The sequence below is a fragment of the Papilio xuthus genome, unplaced genomic scaffold (assembly GCF_000836235.2).
Source record: "Papilio xuthus unplaced genomic scaffold, Pxut_1.1 DF828258.1, whole genome shotgun sequence".
NCBI classification, from domain to species: domain Eukaryota; kingdom Metazoa; phylum Arthropoda; class Insecta; order Lepidoptera; family Papilionidae; genus Papilio; species Papilio xuthus.
Genome location: NW_013530391.1, coordinates 2,491,605 through 2,515,133, shown reverse-complemented (window position 1 = coordinate 2,515,133; position 23,529 = coordinate 2,491,605).

The window sequence follows — 23,529 nt, the reverse complement described above, 5'->3', positions numbered from 1 at the left end:
ATAAGTCACGCAACAAATCCACTTTGGAAAATTGAAAAAATCTTTTTGTTAGATTGTTTGCTTTACGTTTACCGAATGTAGGACAATTGATTGTTGACGTTGTCCCAATACTCGTTTGACTTTTCTTTTAATCTTATATATAAATTTCTCGTGTCACAATTTTCGTTCCCATACTCCTCCGAAACGGCTTGACCGATTTTCATGAAATTTTGTGAACATATTGAGTAGGTCTGAGAATCGGCCAACATCTATTTTTAATTCTGCGCGGACGGAGTCGCGGGCGACAGCTATTTTACTATATACATGTCGGTCAGTCTTTCAATTTGAATGTGTTGTATCATTTAGTTAGAGCGTCGGTGGCTCAGGGGTCAAGCAATTGACTTGCAATCTGCAGGTCCTGGGTTCGAATCCCGCCATGTACCAATGTGTTTTTCGATTTCCGTTTTACATATGTACATTTATGCGACGTTCTACGGCGAAGGAAAACATCGTGATGCAACCTGCACATATTTGAGAAGAAATTCAAAGATATGTGTGAAGCGAACAAACCAGCACTTGGCCAGCGCGGTTGACTATCACCCTTAACTTAGGGTAGGCTCCTAGCCCCTCTGTGGGAACGTATAGTGAGCTGATGATGATGATGATGTATCAATTCGTTTACCTTTAATTTTAAAATAAATGTACTAAAGGGTAATAATCTATACCTACTATTATAAGAAAGAAGAAAGTTTTAATTATTTTGTTTGCATTGAATAGGCTACAAAAGTAATGAACGGATTTGAAAAATTCTGTCACTGTTGTGGAGCTACGGTATCCGTTGGTGACATAAGCTATATTTATAACTAGTTTATTTTTAATTCCACGCGTACGAAGTCAGGCCAACTGCTAGTGTTCACAATAAAAGAGTTGCTACTTTTGTTTTCCATTTATGGGATTAATAAACTGATTTCTATTTGAGAAGTAGCTGTCGCCCGGGTAATTAAAAAAGTTCCTGAAAGGTTTTCCCGGCAATTATTCGAATTTTTCTCACATTTTATACTTTCCCTAGATCTCCACGAACATTTTAAAACCAAGATAAGATAAATCCGTTCAGACGTTCTCGAGTTTTAGCGAGACTAACGAACAACAATTGATTTTAATATATAAGAATATAATCCTATCTATAGTCATTAGTCTATTTAATTGTAGAACTTCTCGTAAAGAGAAGTAGAGCCGTTACTACAAGTTTTATTTTCCGCAACATGATTGGCCGTTGTATCTCGTTGCTGAGTTTTCCTGAAGCCGGCTCATTTCAAAACGTAACACGCATCGCAGTCTAATTGGGGCCACGGTGTATCACGATTGGTGTAGAATTCGTTAGTGAATACCTTTAGGTTATATTATGCGGTAACTTGAATTAAAAAAAAGAACGGTATTGTAATGTTTTCTGAAGAACTAAATGTGGATGTCAGTTTTAAGCATTAATAAATATGTCATGAGAACTATAGGTTGTAAAAAAACTCTAATAAAAGACGAAGATAGACATTTTTCTTTGGCTTCTATCGATAGGAATTTTACCAAATGAGAAACGTTGTAAAAATTACTATGAAAAGTGAATCTTATTTTTTTAATTGGGTTAGTTCTAATTTCAAATTGCTATGTAGAATTTTTAGCTTTGTTTGTTGAATAATGTATTGTTTTCACATGTAATTGTGATGCCCATTATACTACTTACATTATTTTTTCTGTAACAAGCCATGAGTAGATCATGTTCTTTACGATATGAATAATATTACATTCTACTTTAGTCTAGTTTGATTAGAAACTAGGAAAACGAATGGTTAACTTTCGGTCTACAAAGATTCAAATGAAGATAACACAAGCGCTCGTGCGGGAAACATTCTAAAGTTACAAAACGCTTACAGTGTGCCAATAGTGAGTTTTATCGCGGCGGCCCATCGGTCCGGAATCTAATTACAGCGTAGCATTGGTGTCCGTTGACATTGCCCTTTTTCATTCTACTTTTATTTCCCATACTAAAATAAATCGTCTGCATCGGAATGTCTATTCGATCGATACGGTTTTAGTTACTCTGCTGGCGCAGCGATATAAAGTGGGTCTTGGCCTCCGATACAAATACGAACAGTTTTGGTAAGTTTGTTATGGGGACTAACATTCAACGTCATTCGACGCCTATTAGGTATTAATAACACCGGAATCGTTTAATATAAATGTGATGATTATAATTTTATTGTTTAATTATTTTAAATATCAAATCGTCTTTTTTATGTTACTACAAAGCAAAGGTCTATACCGCTGATACAACGTCTATAAGAAAAAATATTCTTATCTCTAATAAAATATGGATAAAATAGTGCATAGTCTAAAAGTTTAACATGCTTCCTTGGTTTTTTTCTTTATGATAAAAACACTGAAGACGAAAGATAATCTGTAAAACAAAAAGTAAACAATTTAACATTTTAGCTTCTAACGCGTGTTTATTTATAGTATTTAATATAAGGAATTACGAGTGATTTATGTTTTGTGAATAAAGAAACAGGTAAATTTATATTTTTTCTCCAACATATCATCAGGTCTTGTAAAAAAATGAAATACGACTGACAGCTCATTTTATCTACTTCCGTCAATTTTACTCCCATTTTGCTTCAAACAGAAATGTTCTTGAATATTAAATTTCATTTTCTCTTAGTTCTCGCATCAAAAATTTGTTTCATGGAGTGCCGACTAAGTAGCTTTATAATTGCTCTTAAAAATTGTACCTCTTCACTTTAAAGCGCTTTGAGGAATTATTACGAAAGATCGCGTTAATTTTTATTCTTTTCTAATTAGTCTTTTGTTTTAGAGTGGACATTGTTTCATTGATATTTTTAATACCATAGAGTAACTCATTCATTAATAGAATAATTTTAGTTCCCAATAAAACATTTCCAATATCTAAATAATAAAAATAATAAATTAGTTTTGATTTTATTATGGATTGGTTCTAAATATGATATTAATATTCAAGTTCAGGCCCTTTAACTAATTAAGTAACTTTTTAATAAATTTACTTTTTTGGGTTATAACTAATAATCGCGTAAAAAATAGGATTCAATATATTACCAGCAAAATTGGTCTAACGGCTACATTTTAAATTTTTATATTACTAAGAACACATAAACAATAACTAACAACGTTCTATTGGCACAAAACAAGGCAAACATTTCAATTCACCTACTGCGATTCAATTTGAACCATAATTCCATAACGGTACGATAACGTCAAGTGAAAATGAGAGGGTGCTGTGAGCCGCTACATATTCAGTCGTACAGTAAATCACTGGCCACATAATGTATGCTGTCGACAAACCTGACACGGAGACTACTCTATTACTCACGAGCCGTACAATTTATGGACCGAATAATACCGAGCCTCAAGATATTGGAAACGTGATTGAAATAATAACTCATAAACAAACACATCGACAATGTTTACATTGAATTCGCGGTATTCATTTAACTTTCATATTCTAATTTTTGCGATGTCACGTGACAAAGCTGGGTCTCCATGTGTAAACTTGCTCGATGTTTTTGCGTCCATTAGACCAAGTTCTAACATATGTACTAGTAAAAGAATTAAGCTTCATAAACAAAAAAGGGCAAAAAAATGCTATTTTAAAATGCTAAATCCTTAACAATAATTTTACATGTTCTTTTAATTTCTTTAAGTTTTCTTCTTCACCTCTACAAAATAAATGTCGCTTTCCTCTACAAATGATTACACCCTTAGACTTAAATTCATCAAGAATACCCTCTACTTCACCGTGACAAATATTAATGTCATATTAGTATTAAATGTTTAATTCACCATTAATATTTTTAGTGTTCAGGACAATTTATCAACTTTTTTTTGTATGTAAAATTTGTTTTCTAAACTGGTCCGTGTATCCGATATAATCTTAAACATGTCTATGTAGGTCGGTGATAATTGAACGGTAACTGCGCCGTAGAGACGTATTACTATCGATTTACAAAAATGCTTTGCATAAATTACTTACCGTGGATTTCTAAGACTAAAATCTCTGTATAAAACATATCGTCATCCCTGTCATTATCTTTAACAAAATAGGGATAATAATCTTACTAATATTATAAATGTGTAGATGGATGGATGGATGTTTGTTTGAAGGCTTACAACGGCTTAACGGATCTCGATAAAATTTGGCATACATATAGAACATAGACTGAAAGAATTTACGAAACGAATTTATGAATTTGAAAAAAACATAATTTACTGGCTAATTATGTTTATTTTCAAATTCCGCGCGGACGGAGTCTCGGGCAACAACTAATATGTTTTAAATAGAGATCCTAGTCTCAGAAGCCCACAGTTAGTGATAGAGACGTCTGATGATAGTTTTTCTTTTAATCATTTGATTAAAAAACTTTCTTTTCAATTTTATTGCAGCTTTGGATCAATACCCTTCAATAATCAAGGATGCATAAAAAGATGGTCACATTTTAAAGCATAAATCTTTTAAAAATGTTTACCCATAAAGTTGACAAAACAACAGTCCTGTAGTAACAACTTAGTTAACAGGTTTACAATGGACGCTAATTTGTGTAAGGGTTAGCCGCAGACCCACATTACGTGACCAGTAATAATACCTTCTCTTTAGGCGAAGGGTAAAAAACCCGGTTTGGTTTAACGAACATGTGCCTTAAAAAATATCAAACAAAACTTTACGTATTGAATACAACTCAAAACACAGAGTTAGACTTTTTTTTTATAACAGAAGGGGGCAAACGAGCAGCGGGAACACCGGGGTGTTCAACGACGCCCATGGACATCAGCAATACCAGAGGAACCGCAGATGCGTTGCCGGCCTTTGAGATGGTGATACGTTCGCTTCTTGAAGGACCCTAAGTCGTAGCGGTTTGGAAATACCGCCGAGGACAGACCATTCCACAACGCTGCTGTGCGAGGCAGGAAGTTTCGAGCAAACCGCACGGTTGTAGATTCCCAGACTTAGTCTATTTTTAGTTTTATTTTTCGGTCATTTAAAATTTTACACGAGCTTGTGGTAATTAGGGTTCCGTACCTCGAAAGCAAAAAAACGAAACCGATTTTTGCTGTTCGTCCGTCTGTCTGTGAAGACACTTTTTTAGTAAAAACTAGTTAGTAAAATTAATTTTATTAACCAAGTAATGTAAAATAATCTTACCAGTTCATTACTATCCATGTCATAGGATGTATATATTGTAATCAATGTAACATTGTGATATGTTTATAATTGGAAACTAGGGGATTAGCAAATGTCTCGTGTACGATGAAGATGCATTGCACAGGATCGACAGGTGGCCATTATAGCTACATGATTGATGCTACCGTCGTCATCTTCCTGAAGCAAGGCCGGCAAAGATTAGTTAACACCAGACACTTCAGACTAATCAGGCTACACGCAAGTTGATTTATTTTTTAATTTCATGACATACTCTATGGTAAAAAAAATTGAAATAAGTACAGTTTTGTGCTTATTCGTTAGATAAATATTAAAATATTTTTTTTACTTTAGTTAGAATACAAATATTTTAAAGAGCAAAAGCTTTCATTGTTTGTTCTGAGTAAACTGAAACTCTACTGGATTCAATTTAAAAATCTCTTTACCAGTTTTTCTACTGGTTTTGTCTAGGACAAATATAGTAACTATATTAATGTCTATATTGAAATCAGTAGCAGACAACTTACATAGTAAATTTGTGCCTATGTAGACTATCGTTAACTGTATTTTACTATGTGATTCACATATTTTTCATTACTTATAGACACACGTAAGGTTTTTTTTATAACAGAAGGGGGCAAACGAGCAGCAGGAACACCGAGGTGTTCAGCGACGCCCATGGACATCAGCAATACCAGAGGAACCGCAGATGCGTTGCCGGCCTTTGAGATAGTGATAAGCTCGCTTCTTGAAGGACCCTAAGTCGTAGCGGTAAGTAAGTAATTGAATTAAATAGAAATTTGAGTAAAAAAAAATATTTACACTATTTCGAAAATTTAAAATTCTTCTTCACAGACCGATCGTGGTCATAATGTAGGTACCGTGACTCTTTTCACCAGACGCCTCCACTCTTCCCAGCCTATTGCTTTTTTCGTACATACATATAATATATAAATTTAAAATGGTTATGACCTATTTCCGTATATATTAATCTATGACGCAAAATATAAACCTAACATTAGTACCGATTGTGGCTTAGCTAATCAAGACAAAGGACATTGAATACGTGTCTTGCTCACATCTGATCATCATTTAGTGAATTAATCGACAAAACACGAAGATTCATTGCCTTAACTACGCTATTTCAATTATTACAAACTAGTAATAACACATTTTATTGATGAACTGTGGTTAAAGATACAATAGCTAATTTTGATAATAATAATAAATTATTAAGGACCCGATGCAAAAGGCAGATTAGAAGCCGCGCGCTTAGTGAGGAGGTTCCTGTCTCTGTAGGCCGGACCATCGGTTTCTTGAGTCATGTGATTCCTCAGCCGGTGATGTACTATTATTCGATGATCGCTTTTTATTAAAATGTTGTGAAGTAAACTATACATAAATAAGTTAAATAAAATATAATTTTTCACATTAATTATTTTCTCCTGATGATGATATTCTTGTATTTCTAAATTATCGATATGACCGCAAATGAAACAATGTTTATTTTTGAAACGAAAATCTACGTATTAAAATAAAACCATTTTGTATGAGCCGAGGAACGTAAAGGAAAATATAATTGTTATTAAACTCAATTTTCTAATAATGTATTGGGAGATTTTTTAACGAACAAAGTAGTCCGATTTAAAATGAAATAAATTAATTTTCGCAGATATGAGTGAAGCTTGAAAAAAGCCTATAGCGATATTTCTATGTAAAACAATTATATACGCAATTGAAGTTCAAATGTAGAGCTGTGATTAAACCGTTTAAATTTCAATTTGCGTCATTTCGCTTGTGTTATCTGGAATATTGTCCCTAATTCTGGATACTATACGTTCGGGTCAAACATGAGCTTATCCGTCTGGTTAGTACTTTGTATTAATTTTACTAATTAGCCAAATATACAAAGTAAGAGGATTATGATTATATATATATTTTGTTTGAGAAAATAATTAAGTATCTTTGATCATAGATTCGTAACTACAAATCATTTTTAATTATTAAAAAAAATGCAATAAGTGTCCAAATAATTGTAAATTATTTTATACATATGTACATACATACATTACATAAAATAAGTCTATTAGCTATTAGCTTGGTTAAATTGTAGGGCAAATTCACGCGAAAACCTATTTGTGACACCTTTGACCTTGATTTTTTTTTAATATTCTTTAATACAGTTAGTTTTATTTTTATAATACAAAGAGTTTTAATAGATATATCCGTTTATATATGTTATGGTTGAAATAAAGTTCATTTTTAATCTAGCTTTTTAGTGTTAATACGGTCAGATGGTCAGTCTATTAGCAGTAGTATACAGATGGGTGGGGCCGTGGCGCGTCGAGTGCAGGGTACAATGAGCGCGGACTGATAGTGCAATTAATGTGAGTACCACACATCTATCGAACGTTACGCAATAGAACTCTCAGGTACAATACACGTGGAATATATCGATCTGCGCCGCTCTATTTCTTTCCTATTCACGAGCTATCCTTTTCTGATTATAATAAAACAGGCTTAGAAATTGATCAGGTTTAGTAGTTTCATAAAGGTTAATAAAGATCGTTCAAATATGATTAACAATATTCACTTTATAATAAATTCACAATCGCCCGCGACTCTGTTCGTGCAGAATTAAAAAAGCCTACGTAAAATTTCATCAAAATCTGTTGAGACGTTCCGGAGATATCTTCAAACAAACATCCATCCCTCTTAACATTCGCATTTATAATATTAGTAATAAGTAAGATTATTATTAGAACTTTAGCTACAAGAGAAAATTAAATTTACTATAACATTCGAGAGTAAGTAACATGACGTCACGTCGCTGAGCGTTGATCAACTGAAGATTGTGTGCGTCCTCAGGCAGAGGCTATAGTGATTAAACCAAACGCAATTTACCTTAATAAATTATCTAAATGTACACTAAGTGACTTATAGACTCCTAATAATCATCATCAACCTTGTCTGTCCACTGGGTATAAGCTTTCCCCAATACCTTCCATCTAATTCGGAGTCCTTTTGTCCTTATGAATTTCCACAGTTTTGTCACAACCAATACCAAATGACATTTGGAGAATCGACTATCGATTAGGACTCAAATTTGTACGAAACAATTCATCTACCCATGGATTTAGCGTTGATCGCTAACCGCTCCTCTACCCACTGTATCACTGCCTAAGGACGCGACACGTGCGACTAACTATTAGAGTTTGACCGGCTGGTTCGCATTGCAATTAATTTTATAGTCTAAGTCTGATGCCACTACAGAGCAGTCTTCGTCATACGTGACAGGTCACCCTCTTAATTAAAGTTTTAACTGAAAGACAAAAATTACGTAAGGTATTTTATAATTAAACTCGCTACTTTAGTGACATGTTTTCTCCAATACGTTAAAAATCATAGCCAAATTACCTAATTATTAAGCATTCATAAAACTCTAAGGCAGCATCTGGGGAAATATATTTAAAGGTCTTAAACTTACGCTATTGCTTAATTGTACTATTTTAAGAAACAATGAATAAAAATCAGTTCTTCATAAGGTCGCTAACCACCGAGAGATGGCGTTATTGATGTTTAATTTTTAAAATTGTCATAATTTCATACTTATATCAAGTCTAATAACATTACGACCACGAATTCAGGGGTGAAGTGGAAGCATTTCCGCGTTTCGTTATAAGGAAAGGATGGGAAGTGGAAGAGGACTTTCCGGATGAGAGAATCCGTCGATTAAAGATGGCAACGCATATGCAATTGCGTGTGTCTATGGGCGACAGTCACTTCGCTATTTCAGGTGGCCGCTCGCTCGTTTGCCACCTTATAATATAAAAAAAAATATGTTTATAGCACATAAGTGTAATTTTTGAAGATTGTTGTTTGTTAGTGTTACTCGTTATATCATAACGAAGCAATTCAGTTGAAATATTTCCACAATAATACCTTAATTATTCCACAAAGCGAGCGCGTCGTCACTCACATTGATTAACTTGTACATGTAACATTTCAAACAAGAATATTCATGTCAAAACGTTGTTACAATATTAAAATTTTCAAACAGAAAAATACTCAGTTTAAATGGTTCCGCATATTTTTTTTTTTACATATCACTATTGCGCAATATTGGTACAACTTTTTAAGATAGTCCACGATATTTTTTTTGCTAGAATCTATCATCTAGGATCATGGCAAATCAACCTTAATGAGCATGTAATCACATTAATACAAAGTTATGACTTATTTAGCTTTTATAGTAACTTATATAATATATATAATATTATTTAATATATATAATAGATATAATATTATTATCCTTCTTATAATATTAAACAGACGACTCTGAAATATTAAACACGTGCAGTAAATTTGAGCAAAAGTATTAAATTTTATCATATTTTATTGAAAAAACGGTTAATCCACGCCATGTGTTACCTAATTTATTAGACATATAATTTTACCAATAAATTTGGATAAGTAATAACTGATTTTACTGCGATTTCTACAAAGTATTAAATCACGATTTCAGTATTAAATAAATGCTAAATAAACAAACGATATATACTTACAAATTTTAGAGTGCCAATAGCCTAATGGTTAAGGAAACAGTTTTCCGATCACGAGGTCGGGGGATCGAATCCCGCCGTTCGACTATTGTCGCAACCATATCCTATCACAAGCCTAGAGCTTACTTGGAATGGTACATGGTAAAATTAACAATAATCTGCTAATATTAAAAAAAAATACGAAATAATAGTGATCCATTCTAGCTTCGTACAGATGCACAGTCATTTTTATAGAGAAGTAACTTTCGTCCGCCCTAAATAAAAAAAAACCTATGTAGTAAATTACGTATTTTTCCAGGATATGTTCAAAATCTAGGAAAAATTTCAGTCCGATCCATGATGCCGTTCTGGAGATATCTTCAAACAACAATTTGGTGATTGGTCTGGTAGTTTTTGAATTTATTCGTTACATACAAAATACAAATATTTCCTAAAATTAGTGTGACGTATAAACACATATAAACACAGCGTTCCTCTAAGGGTGAAGACAGTGGAGTTTACATAATGTAAACACAGTAACCACCGGTATAATTTGCAATTGACTTATTCCGGGGCAGTCAGCACACGGATTGGCAAGCGTCTAATGCGATTTGAGGTCGGACTCCGTAAGCGAAATCTGATTGAACGTCGCCACGCTGACGACGCCTTCACCATCACTGAGCAAAGGTCAATTTCAACTAAGACAATTACATGACTCAATTGTTTTTACACTTCCAACGAGTTACATATAACAAATTAAAGAAAATAACAAGGGATTACTTTATAACGGGTAAAAGCAATTTTAGACATTTCAGATAGATGTGTATTTAAAATATATTTAAATAAATATGTTTTTTGTCGTTTAATTTTTCTGCCGTTCTCGAGATACCTTCAAACAAACATCCATCCATCCATTCATCCAAACATTTATAAGGTCTTAAGATTAGTATTAATCAAATTCTTTGATAGGCTTACGAAATATAGCCATGTTAAATAAGATTTTAAACATTATTTTTAGTTTTAATATAAATTGTACGAAACAATATTAAACAAATGTGTTAGTTTGCACAAAAGTTGGGTACTTTTTATTTCAATTTCTTTTCAACAATTTCTTTCCTTAGCGTTTCCGCGTATACATTTTACGAATTTCTTCTTACTTTAAAAGAACACATACGAAACTTTAGCTTTGAACGGTGAATCTAAATTGTCTGCAGACCGGATGTGAACTTGGGCGTTCAGAATGAAATTTCCGTTTGCATACAATTATTCAAGTTCAGAAAGGTTGGACAACTTAATGTTGTTGCAACAAGTTTCAATGCTAGTTCTTTCCCAGTGGAAACTAGTTTAAATTTAACTTATATTGACTTGTGTGAAAGCGTTTAAAAAACTTTTTAAATCAGCTTTAAATCATAGACAGCGGGCGTAACTTTAAACAAACGCTGCCAGAATTTTCGATAAACTAATTGATTAAAAATAAGGTTCATTTAGACGTAAACCGGAACCAACGATACCAACGAGACACACGTATATTTTTGTCTCGCTCTGAAGCGACTCCCGAACGTTGTTTGTACTATTCCCGCTTAGAAACCAAAACATCACCTAACTGTGTCTTAATAAAATGAATTCGTTCAACTTCTTTTTAATTGATATTTCCAAAATTACACAAATAAATGTACCTACATTATATGAAAAGTTACAATAAGAATAACTCTTTAATTTCGGATATAATTTCTGAAGTCGGACGATAGCGGCCAATTAAAACTTCGCAACAGGAACGAGGGTCGTTCAAGGAAGTTGCAAATCTTGAAGTTTCCTAACTTTATTTTACCTTTGTTTGCCGATTGCAATTTTGTCTAAACGACAAACCGTTTTTAATAAATAATACTTTTTATTTTCAGAAATATGTACATTTTCTATACCAATATAGAATAAAGAGGAGAGGTTTGTTTGTTTGCATGGAATAAGCTTTGAAACTACTGAATTTTGTTTCCTACTGTTGGAAAGCTACTCTATTCTATGGTGACAAAGGCTATTTTTTATTATTAGGTTTCATAATTTTGCGCAGACGAAGTCGCGGGCTACTGTTAGTATCTAATAGAAATAAGACAAGTCGCTTAACGCTAAAAGAGAACTTTTAATTATTAATTAGATTAAAAAATGTAATAAAAAGTTATAAAACGTACTAGAAAAGATAAAAACAATTGTTAAAATTTGTTCGAAAAGATGGGATTGTTACATTTTATACGTAGCTATTTTCTACTTCTAATAGTTAAATTAAAAAAATGCACTGCTGCATTCCAAAAAGATTCACTTACTTGTAAGTAAAGCTATTAGTCGGTAGGTCCTCGATAACGCTTGCCCGCGTTCTAAGCTGAACTCTAAAAGCTGTTCCGATGTGAAGTACTGCTGCGCTTTTACAACTCTTTGCTTCCTTGGGATTGCCTTCACTGGATGAATTTCACAAAGTAAATGTTTGATGATATTATATACAACAATGTTGAAATATTTAGAATACGTAAGATCTGTTTTAATTAATCTATAGTACGTATAAAAGAAGAGAATAAATGAAATAAAGTGTATTTTTTTTGAATTTGGAATACATGTTCAATGGTTTTTAACACACGCTATAATAGTACACATACAAATGTCCTTGTATAGCATCCTTTTCCTATTTCGTGTCTATTCGAAAAAGAACAGTCGATATATGAAAATAATAGAGTCTGACAAACTTTTATAAATACAATATTTTTAATACTTAATTATGTTATTTTTTAACACTGTTTTCTGAGCAATATCAGTTACATATTCATTCATTTTCAGAAAGGAACAGGATTATAAAATAAATTGTAGCACAAGGATAAACATGAGCTACGGATCTGTGCAATACAAGCTATTTTACAGCAAATTGGAGGAGGGCAATAAATTTTACGACGACTGCTTTTATTATAGCAAAGAAGAGTGCAAATCTGAGAAATTGAATGATGCTATGCAACGAAGATTACTATGTTTATTGTGACAGTATCCTTTATAAAGAATAGTGGTCGCCTGCGAGTCCGTCCGCACTAAATAAAAATTGCCTATGTGTTATCCGGACTGTGTTCTACAGCTGTGCCAAATTTCATCACGATCCGTTGAGCCGTTCTGGAGATATATGTAGCTCTGACATCCATCCATCCATCTAAACATTCTCATTTATCATATTAGTAAGACGTGATATACATAAAAATGTAAACAAAAGTGAACGTTAGATTTTTAATAAAAAAGGAGAGGGTCACCTGTAAGGGACCACTGATTGCATTTAGTACTAATTTCTTTATCAGCTCTAGGGAAGAATATGATACGAATGATCTCCTATGTTACTTCTCATTAGCAATATTTAATGTATATTATTTTGATCTTTATAAATAACTCAGATAACGTGTGAATGTGACATTGTTAAGTCAAGAAAGGGACGATCTAAAGTCATATCTCAATTGTGAAACAGTAAGTTGAGAAACTCATTATAAAGACATTTAAATTTCATTTAAAGATATTATAAGGGATCTTAGCTGGAATATGCACACAATAATTGCTTTCATGGAGCGCTTAAATTCACATTTGTCTAGGACAAAGATCCTTATCCTTCGTTGATAGCACTTCAAGTGTAACATGTTGTTTAAATGTACGTAACATGACTGTAAACGCTCACTTGTTAATTGCTAAATGCTTTGTTATGTTTTAATTAATGTGTGTAATCTCGTCATTTATTTTTATTTCATAATTTACTAGCTGTCGTCCGCGGCTCCGTCTGCGCAGTATTAAAATAAATATAAGTAGCCTATGTGTTCTTCCAGACTATGTTCTATGTGTATGCCAAATTTCATCGAGATCCGTTCAGCCGTTCTAGAGATACCTTTAAACATCCATCTATTCATCTAAACATTCGCTTTTATACTATTAGGAAGATAATCTTAGCTAGATTATTTAACTACTTACAGACTACTGTTAGTCTGTAACTACTACTAGTAGTCAGTTTTTTTTTATTTCAGTGATATATTTAGTGCTAATTTATCTTATTCCTACTGAAATCTAAAGTGAGCAAGATGCAATTTCGTCCCCATTGTTAAAACTTGCGTCTATGTCTTTATTTTCTATATGTATTTCTATTTGTAAGTTGTACCATATATATGTATATCTATATATTATATATGTATCAGCTTATATAATACTGACCTACTTCCTAGCAGCAAACGCATTTGTTGGCAAGAATATGCGCAATTACTGGACTCGGTGTTTGCAGAAAATGTTCAAAGATAACAATCTGGACTCCAAGTTTCAATTAGCCGTAGTCGGAACGCTATCACATCTAACCGTGAAATGTCACAGATTGCTTTAGTAATTACACGAAGCAAACCTTTCGTTAAATTGAACTAAAGATTTCTGATTTTATACGATGCAAATTATCAGAACTCATTTACAAGTGCCGATAGATAATATAATAATAAAAATACCTAGAAAGTTTAATCTTGCAAGCATCAAATTAAGATGAAAGAGAAGAAAATTAATTATACCAAAAACCTTTAAAGTTCGTTACTTAAATAGCCTACTGAGCATATAAAATATTTACTAACTAATTATCGCACAAGAATCCGTCCGCACGAAATGAAAAAAAAAATAGTAGCCTATGTGTGTTTCCAGGCTATGTTCTATATCTATGTCAAATTTCATCGCGATCCGTTCAGCCGTTCTAGAGACACCTTCAAACACCCATACATCCATCTAACTAAACATTCGCATTTATAATATATTATTTTGCGGATATCTAAAGCAGTTTCAATATCAGCATTTCAGATTTTCCTGTTAACCTCAATTGTTTCTAACATGCTGTAAATTTTTTAAAGACTTATTTAGTAAAGATGTTATGTTTTCATACGTAACCTGAGTACAGAACGTACAGGAGTGTAGTCTTAAGGAGACCATTAAAACTGTACAAGTCAAAGCCACAAAGAAAGTCAGCCACTTGGAGAGAACTTGTTCTCTTTCTTTTCATTACTTTAGAACCGTTTGATCTCGTGTCGGTTGCGTTTGACGTGTGTCTTAGGACACAAATTAGAAATCATAACAAATAAGATTACAGTTTTTTCATTAACTTTTGTATTTTCAAAGCAGTGTCAAAGTTTTTGCAGCAAAATAATTGAAGGCGCTCGTGACCTTGATTTGATAAATGCATTTCGATTTCGACATAATATTTAAAAATAAAATAATTCTTCAATAATATATAAATGATTAAACATTTTTATACAATAGTGAAAACAAGTTTTTTATTTGAAATCCATTTTAAAAGCTTTTTACAAATATTTACTTGTAACATTTTCAACAACATTTTTAAGTTCTCAGTAATATTGGTTCCAATTATTAAACGTCGTTTACTCGTGCACTTAACTGGATTCGTATTTCTCGCACTTTTACTATTGAACAAGAAATTAATTAAAACACGGATCTGAAATTGAAATCTTAATATCGTTGGATTTCTAGATTGTTGTTATGCATTTTTTATTTTAATCATCTAATTTATTTATCAGAAAAATTACTACAGTAAATTTAGTTTAGTTTGTGCTTTTCTAAACCTATAACTTTTTGCTTTACACTAGTGGATTTTGTTCGTATATTACGGTAAGTCGCAAACGAATTTGTAGCCTGTATTCGCCAAAATAGCGAAGCGACCGTTGATCAAAAAGATCTGCAATTTTAAATGGGTTGCTTACCTATAATCAATGGAGGTGGAGACCCACGGAAATCAATCATTTTTCCCTTCCTATGCGTCCTCTCTTCAGTCAAGTCCACTTCTAAAACATGGGCACTTTTCATGATTTAATTTAAGTAAAATTGTTACCGCATCATAAACACATATACAGCAAACGTCGAAGAGACCATTTAGAGGGAAATATATACAATGCTAGAAGATTAACAAAATACCAGTGCAATCTTGTTTTGGCACTTGATACGGAGGCGGACATTTCTGAATGGTCCAAATTGTTGCACTCGTCTTTATCTGAAATTGTATTGCACGAAGCTGCTATAGTAAAAGCAAGATATGGTCTTATCTAATCCATTTATCCGAGCTGCGGGTTCAATTGAGCTTGTTGGTTTCAAAAGAATGGGAAGACTTGTTTGAACGTTTAGTAGATAGTTGATAAGTGCAGAAGTTCATTTCAGAAATGCGCGCTTTTATGATTCATTAATTTTTATGTTGGCATAACAGGATTAAGTGCTTTCTATTTTTGGTGCAATGGCAGTACGAGTATTATTTAACTTTTCTATGCCCAAAAGAAACGGATTCAAAGACTAAGTCTATAAAGCTAAATTCCTTAATTACAGTAAAGTTGGCAGACACATAAATTTGTTAATACCATTTGACATGTTCTGGTAACTGCAAAGAATATTCCTTTGGTTCCTAAGCAATTACATTACAACGATGGTAAGTCAATTACCCGTAACGATGGATTCCGTCTTTTCCCTTAGGGGAGAATACGATATCGATACCCACAATACCCGCGACTATGATAAGGTCCATTAAATTTTTAAATGCGTCAAGAACATTTTTCTTTTTGTAATTTGTATATATTTTAAGTTAAATGAAGGAATTCTAAAACACATTTTTATGTACACAGATATACCAGGAAGGGAGTATACTTTTTTATAGGCCGGTGACGCATTTGCAGTTCTTGTGTTGCGAATATCCATGGGCGTCGGATGACCCGTAGCTCGTTTTACACTTTCTCTTATTAAAATATATATAAAACAAAATGAATTGAATTTTACAAAGAAAAATAGGATGTAAGATATTTTAAAACATTTTCAATTTTAAGTTTAACATTAATAAATTACGTGCAACCGGTGTGGTTGTAAGATTTATTTTGGCAATAAGTGTCATGTCCAACTACGTCATTATCGGCGTTACTCGACTACTGGCTATATTATTTCAGCTCCATGCACTGCAGTTTTTACTATTGTTATTTTAATTATAACTAATAATATACAATTAATTAATATATTATACAATTAATATATTATAATTATACAAAAAAAAAAAACTACATTTAATAAAAATTACATATAACTAGGCAAAATTGATTCGATATTTTCTAATGAATGAAATGAATCGGGTATCGTAAATTTAATGAAATTCTTATTTCGAAATTATTCAAATTACACAACATAAGCACACTAAACCCCACTCTCTATACACAGCTTCGGTGGCTTAGGCACTTGTATTCAGCAGGTCCGGGGTTCGAATCGTTTACCGCTATGTTATTGGGTTTTCGATCTACATGTGCACATTTATTCGACGTTCTTCCGGTAAAGGAAAACATCATGATGCAACCTGCGAATAAATTCAAATGTAGATGTTAAGTTAATAAACTATAATATTGCTGATGTCCATGGGGGTCGATGAACACCTCGGTATTGCCGCTGCTCGTTTGCCCCTTCCTCTTATAAAATAAATTCCAGCTTGATACCTTCACGCGTTTTTGAGAAAAAGGGTCTTGATAGACGGACGGATGACAAAGTGATTCTATAAGTATTCCGTTTTTTTCATTTCGAGGTACGGAACCCTAAACAAACTCGCATTGGTCCAGCGTGGTTAACAAAGGCCTAACCTAACTTGGGTAGGCTCTGAGTTCCTCAGTGGAAACCTATAGCTAGCTGACGATGATACACTCCCTATTCCATTATATTTTATTTTATGTAATTTTTAAGTGCACACAGTTGGAATATTGGATGTAAACACTCCTCCGACGTACTCAGTGTTCGCCTCCCCAGTTCACGAGTAATTGGACAGCCGTAAACGCAATAATTAACATGAGCACGCATATTCGCTTCGTTGCTGATTTTAAAACTCACTTGAAATTCATACTATAATATATCTAGTATATTTTAATACTAATTTATATATTAAAGTCTATGGTTACAAAATTTTCATTCACTAGTTAATTAACTATAACCGCGCCGCCGTGTATTATCAAGTTTAGTTATAACATTGAGGCCGGACTAATTTTAGAAAATTTATAAACATAAACTTACGTAACATGTAATTAACAAAACCTCAATGTGTTAAAATTTTATTCAAAATAATCAGGTCGACAATAACATGCAAACCAATAATCACATGTATTCTGTCCATAGTTTTTTTATATCATAAATTGTCAAAGGAGCATACAGCAATCTATGCGCCGAAATAGTGAAGCGATCGCTGGTTATAGATTAAATAGAAATAAACTATCCTGACGAACGTACTTATGACATATACAGTGGTAGAGCCCGCTTCAACATCTTCGCACGAATTGCCCCGGCTCGCCCGGTGAAATACCACGACCACACAGAAGACAGGCGTGAAGTGGCAGCAATTCCTAGTTTCGTCTGATGAGTGTGCGTCCCGGAGGCCTAATTTAGTCCTCTTTCCGTCCCACCCTTTTTCCTATAAGTGGAACTGGACTTTCCGGATTAGAGGATGCATGGCAAGGGAATATATTTTTTCTTTCTGTGCATCCTCTCCTCCGTCGATTAAAGGTAGGCAACGCATATGAAATTGCCTATCTCTATGGGCAACGGTCACTTCGCTAATTCAGCGATTTCAGGTGGCCGCTTGCTCGTTTGCCACCTTATGATATAAAAAAAAAGTTTTTAAGCTTCAAAAAGTTACAATGGAAATGATTTATAGTTATAATGTATATACACCCAAGTACAAAAATAACTACGTCGGGTAAAAAGAAATACCAATATGCTCGATCATACAAATATTAATTCACAGTGGTCGCCGAGGTCGAGACCCCGCGCTGAGGTAATCAGGTATTGATTGCTTTGTGGAGCGTTCGTCAACTTTTGTGTATTAGGTAAACCATTAGCGATGAATTAAGTTTGCTGCGAGCAAATATGTTTCAGTGTTCTTTAAATTAATTTTTTGTTATATGGTATACAAAGAATTGCCGGGGGTTTTATTTAATGACGAAATATACATTAGGTACAAGCTTATTTTTATGCTATTACTTAAATATTTTATTTGTAAGAATAAAAATTGGAGCTACTATTAATCATAAAAACCGTAAAGGAAATAATGTTTATAGTAAGCCACCGGTTGACAAACTGTGGAATATTTTATTACACAGCAATTAATTATTTACATTCACGTCTAACAATCGATACAAATTCTATTATACGAAACAATATAAATGCTTTGCAAAATGAAATGAGATGCCGTCAACGTTATTCAAATGCATACGAAGTCTGGTACCGTGTAAATGGAGCAACGGAAAACTAAGCTTTTACCCGCACGTATTGTGCGGAGTCTGCCCGCCTGTGGCGTAGCAAACAGAAAGACAGATTTTTATTTAATATTAACGTTTGGTTTTAATCTGATTATATACTTGGTATTTCTGAGATATGTGTTGAATGTCAAAAAAAAAACTAAGATTGACAAAGAATCTTAATTTTTTTTTTAAGTAAGGCAAAAAATACTGAAAATATTTATTTAACCTAAAAGTTTTTTTTTTATACAATGGGAGAAAATTTTTAGTCAAGGCAGATAAATGAATCTTTATGATTCTTACTAAATGGTAATAGTAAACTGTTGCTTAATAAAAATGAAAACGAATATTTATTACGATGGAGGTCACGCGATATTCTCTTTAGAGTTTCTTGTTTCGTTCCTTCTCCTCGATAGATCAAAAAAAAGCACGTGAGCTGTTCTTTTACATTATTAAAATGTGAACTTCATAAAATGTATGTCAGTGTAATTGTTTACAAAAATAACAATTCCAGCTTAATAGCTTCACGCGTTTTTGAGAAAAAGGGTCTTAACAGACGAACGGACAACAAAGTGATCCTATAAGGGTTCCGTTTTTTTCCTATGAGGTACGGAACCCTAAAAATCTGTATAATTAAAATTTAAACTAAATAATAAAATTTGTAGGTAATAAATGCAAAAAATTGTATTACGATTTTGTTTCAACAATTTGGAAACGTAATTAATAAAATGAAAATAAAAGTCAGTTATTTACTAAAAACTTGGAGTAGCTAATTAAGGAAAATCAAACAAAAAAAAAACACAATGTAAAAGTGCTTGTGATAGCCATCAAGCGTGAGCCCGCCCCGCCTGTACGTGCATAGCCTTATAACAATGCGGTATTGTAACGAATCTATATCGTAGTACTTTTGAAGGATGTTTGACTTTTGAAGGATAATTAAGATGTAATTGGGCGTTATCTTTCGAACTGTAAATTAAGATCGAAATATATTATGAGAAATTGTTTGGTTCTTGAAAAAGTATAGGTCGCGTTATTTTATATTAGTTAGAAACATTTAGAGCGAATGGCGCGCTTTCGTTACAAAGTCAAGTATTAGATTTATTTGTGAGGTGTCATAAACGTTGATATTTTAATAAGGCTAGTGTTGTGGCGGTACACCAGCACAGTGTCAGATTTCCTTCCTAACAATATGAAATCGACTTAGGGTCCTTCAAGAAGCGAGCTTATCAATATCTCAAAGGCCGGCAACGCATCTGCGGTTTCTCTGGTATTGCTGATGTCCATGGGCGTCGTTCACCACCTCGGTGTTCCTGCTGCTCGTTTAACCCCTTCTGTTATAAAAAAAGTTCCTTGGAGTTAGCTTTTAATGAATTAAAAAATATATATTGTGAGTCAAAGTATAATGTCTTCTTCTTATCAGCCATGAGTCGCCGACTGCTGGGCATAGGCCTCCCCCAAAAATTACTACGATGACCGGTCCTGTGCTAGCTGCATCCAGGACGCTCCGGCAACCTTGACCAGGTCATCGGTCGTTCTTGGGGGAGACTTGCCCACGCTGCGTCCACCCGTCCACCCGTCCGTGGGCGCCACTCCAGGACTTTGCGGCCCCATTGACCGTCCATTCTGCGAGCAATATGGCTAAAAAAGGGCAAAGTAAAATATAGTTTTATTCAATCAGAAAACTGTATTTATTAAATTCATATGAACTACGATGAAATTGTTGACCAATTTAAATCTATATCGATTCTTCAAATTGTTTATTTCTCCTTAATATTTCCTTAATGTTTGTAAATGGTGATTTAAAAATATTATGAACTATTTCTGTGAAACACATAATGTAAAAAAATGCAACGTTCCCGTTAAGCACTGTTTTGCGTGACTTCAAATTAGCTCTGCTTGCATTGCAATTGCATCGTAATGGTGTTTGTTGTTATCAACAAAAATTGCTTGTATGTCCTTAAACTTAAGTACGAAAAAATATAATCTACGACAGTTACTTAATTCACATAATTTGTTTTAAAGGATGATAATAAAAAAGAAAACCCTGAATAACCTCAAATGACCGCCTAACCGGATAGATTCCTAAATTTTTTCAGGTTCTAAATTCGTGTAATTTATTTTATACTAGCTATTGTACGCGACTATGTCCGTGATGTATTAAAAAACTTAATTAGTAGTCTATGTGATCTTCCAGACCAGCCGTTCTGATGATACCATCAAACAAACATCCATCAACCCAAACATTCGCACTTATAATATTATATTTGTAAGATTATTTTTCATTTCCTAAATTAGAGGTGAATTTATTTGCTAGTTGTATGATGAAGACACTTTATATATATTGAAAATTATTAAAAGATATTCGCTTCGCATTTGGACAATCAAATCGAAAATTGTAACAAAAAATGTACTACAAATTACCTCTAGTGCCGATAAATCAATGAAACAAATGAATGTCGGAATTGCTAAACATGGCCTTGCGTGTCGACCAGATCAATAAATTAGGCTCACGAGCTTTGAGCACTAAGTGCTTTGATTTCAAATTAGTATAAATATTTTTTTAACTACCCATTAAAATAATGGTTAACTTTTGTTGTGTTAAATTACTTTATTGTTTTAACTAAATAATTTAAGTAGGCTTAGTAATATAATTTTATTATAAACTAAAGTAAATTTTTCTGGAACTTTCAATGAGACTTTTCACAGAAATCAACAGAGGAAGACCAAACGATGAGGTCTTTTTGGCAATTGATTGGACAGAATTATATTATATCAGAAGACAATGACTTTTGAACACCAACTTTAAATTTTGTATTATGTAACTTACTCGACATATACATTCACATATTTACGTACAATAATCTGTGCTTTTGTGAACTTAACAACCAATTTAATAAAGGCCTTATTTTAGTCCTCCTTCCCTTTTAATCCTTTTCTAATATTGATAGGAAGAGAAGTGGATTTGAATTTCGGATGTCTATGGGTAAAGCCTTCGCTATTTCGGTGAATTTAGGTAACCGTATGTTCGTTTAGCACCTTATAATATAAAAAAAAATATACTCGTATGTATAAATAGAAATTGAAACTTAATATAAAATCTAAAATGAGTTACGTAAAATATGCGAAGTAATTAATTAAATACTTCATTAAAATAACTGACTCGGTACTAATAGAGCAGCATGCTTTCATTTTAATTCGTCGAGCGTGACGAGCACTTTTTTTATTTATATTCCATACCACCTACGGTGCAAATGCTAATGTTTTCGTGTAAACAAAATATTTTTTTTGTGTACTTCATAATTAATCTTTAAGACAGCGTGTAACTGTCAGAGATATTTTTGTTGTTAAATAACCCTAAAAATTGAGCATCAAATTAACAATAGTAACAAAATTAAATTTTAAAAAGTTATGTTAATATGGAAATAAAAAGGTTTATTATTATTATCTCATCATACATTTATTTATCATATTTTTAATATAGTACATTTCATATCCAAAAAAAATAAAAAATATATACAAAACATATTAAAAATAGAATACCACCGGCTGCGGAGTCCCATGACTCAAACAACCAGTGATCAGGGCTACAGAGACAGGAACCTTCTCACCATGCGCGCGGTTTCTAGGATAACTGCCTTTTGTATCGGGCCCTTAATCCAACTGTGTAGTGAGTTGTGTTATTATTATTATTTATTATTAAATGATAAACAAATATAAGAATCAAAATTCTAATTAGAATATTTTCCACAAAGATAAAAGGATAATCTATCCGCTACATTTTCTTCTTCTATACTTAGAAGTTGATTTTAATGATAAAGTTTTTAATTAAAAATATAAAATTAACGTCAAAGAGACGTATAAAGATTATATTGCAAATATACTGTTATTTTTTCGTGAATAAAAGCTGTTATAGACTAAGAATATCTAACATCCAATTACTTAAACGATTGTTCTCGAAGTAATTTTTTGAGTTGAAAGACCTCTAAGAATTGATTGCATATCGATTATAAATAAGTCTATGACGGTTTTTGAAAAGTACAAATTTTTTTGTTGTAACTTCTATATTAGACACGTCTTTCATGTATACTTCATATTCGGTTATTGTTTTTTTATATCATAAGGTGGCGAACGAGTGAGCGGCCACCTGAAATCGCTGAAATAGCGAAGTGACCGTTACCCATAGAAATACGCAATTGCATATGCGTTGCCTACCCTTAATCGACGGAGGAGAGGATGCACAAAAAAAAATTAAATAACATCAGTACTCGTATAGTATCATATTTGATAGGTTTAATTAAATTTAATGCTATAATAACAATAAATAAACTAAATTAAATTTCATTAAAGTTAAAAGATAAATTTATTTAAACTAAACAAAACAGTGTTCATAAGTTTTAATGCTTGCATTTGAAAAGAAGAAGCGGAAAGAAGCGTTTACGTTCTCCATAAGATTATTCGTTTACCGCGTCAATTTGGAAGTGATTTCGGTTGACAGGCAAATGAT